Source organism: Helianthus annuus, chromosome 11, assembly GCF_002127325.2.
Source record: "Helianthus annuus cultivar XRQ/B chromosome 11, HanXRQr2.0-SUNRISE, whole genome shotgun sequence".
NCBI classification, from domain to species: Eukaryota; Viridiplantae; Streptophyta; class Magnoliopsida; order Asterales; family Asteraceae; genus Helianthus; species Helianthus annuus.
In genome coordinates, this window is record NC_035443.2 from 170893445 (window position 1) to 170895289 (window position 1845).

A 1845-nucleotide genomic window follows, 5' to 3' on the forward strand; every position below is an offset into this window, starting at 1 on the left:
ACAAGGATTATAAGAAAGTTAGGAATCAACGGCCTAATTGTTTTTTCTTATTTTTCTTTTTTTATTAGGATTTTTATAAATTTTTCAGTTTCTGCAGAGCTATGCACGGGCCGTGCCTGGTCGGACACGGGCCGTGCCTGGTCGGACACGGGCCGTGCCTGGTCGGACACGGGCCGTGCCTGGTCGGACATGGGCCGTGCCTGGTCGGACATGGTCCGTGCCCAGCATTATTACTGGCAGTTTTTATTTTCCGAGTTACAGAGAGTTGAACACGGGGCCGTGTCGGTGCAACACGGGGCCGTGTCGAGCTCCCCAGTAACAGGGATTCGGAAAACAATCACTGTATCCCCGACCACGGGCCGTGTTCATCTGAGCACGGGGCCGTGGTGAAACTTCTGACCAACGTTCTTTTTTGTTTTTATTGCAGGACTTGGAACCCAGGCGCCACATTTGAACTTTCCACGCAGTGTATGAGCTCCAGTTTTAGTAGAGACATAAAAGAACCTCTAGACGAACCCGAACGCTTTCTAAGAAAAAGACTTAAAGCTAAAAACCAAGAGAAAGTATCGGGGGGCCCACTTCCAATGGCGGACCAACGTACCCTCATGGATTACCTACGGCCCACCGTAGGAAATCTCGGCGCCGCTATCAATGCACCGAATGTCGAAGCCAACAACTTCGAACTTCGACCACATTTGATACAAATGCTTCAAAACTCCGTAACCTTTCATGGGCTTGCGGACGAGGATCCCCATCTACATATTACTAATTTCTTAAAAATATGTGATACCTTTCGGATCAATGGAGCATCAAACGACGCCATCCGCCTTCGAATGTTTCCATTTTCACTAAAAGACCGAGCTAAGGCTTGGCTTAATACCCTCCCAGTCGGTTCGGTAAACACATGGGATGAACTAGCCCAAACGTTTCTATATAAGTATTTCCCTCATGCTAAAACGGCTAAATTAATGACTGAAATTAATACATATTCACAAGAGGATGGGGAATCCTTATATGAAACCTGGGAAAGGTTCAAGGAGCTACTAAGAAGGTGTCCTCATCATGGTCTTGCGGTATGGCAACAAGTATCCACTTTCTACAATGGGTTGTTGCCACACACAAGACAAACACTTGACTCTAGCTCCGGGGGACTTTTAGGTAATCGTCGCCCAAATGAAATATATAATCAAACTGAGGAAATTGCTCAAACCAATTTTCAGTGGCACACTCCCCGAGGCAATAAATCTATTGCCCTGGGCGCCCATAAGGTTGATGAAAGCACTTCTTTACAAGCTCAAATCGAGGCCCTTTCTTCAAAAATCGAAAAGCTAGAGATGGCAAAAACGGCCTAGGTTATGGATTGTGAAGGGTGTGGTGGGCCACATGTAAATTGGAGTTGTACGAAAGAAGTAGATAATCAAACAAAATCGGTAAACTACATTGATAATAGACCTAGGCCGTCAGGTCCTCCAACGGGTACCTACAACCAAGGATTGCGTAACCACCCTAACCTTTGTTGGAGAGAACCCGGCAATAGTAGCAACCAACAAAATCTAAACCAACGAACAAACTTTCAACAACCAAGAAACGAGTCACAAAATTTCTCTCAACAACAAGGGGGACGAGAAAGGCTTGAAGATACCATATCTTGCCTCATCTCCGACACCTAAAAGAAAAACTCAGATCGATTTCAACAACTGGAATCGAATTTTAGAAATCAACAAGCTAGTATTCAAAACATTGAAAAACAATTAAATCAACTAGCTCAAAATTTCTCCGAGAGACCACAAGGCGCATAACCAAGTAATACCGAAACCAACCCAAAGGCGCAAGTACATCTCATCA

General features: G+C 44.9%; 1 non-coding gene across 1 annotated transcript; it reads right to left on the reverse strand.

Moving 5' to 3' along the window:
* Positions 1–962: 962 nt before the first annotated feature.
* LOC118484379 lies at positions 963–1069 on the reverse strand. The gene has a single exon (XR_004873490.1). It is a non-coding gene; the product is annotated as a small nucleolar RNA R71 (small nucleolar RNA).
* Positions 1070–1845: the final 776 nt, after the last annotated feature.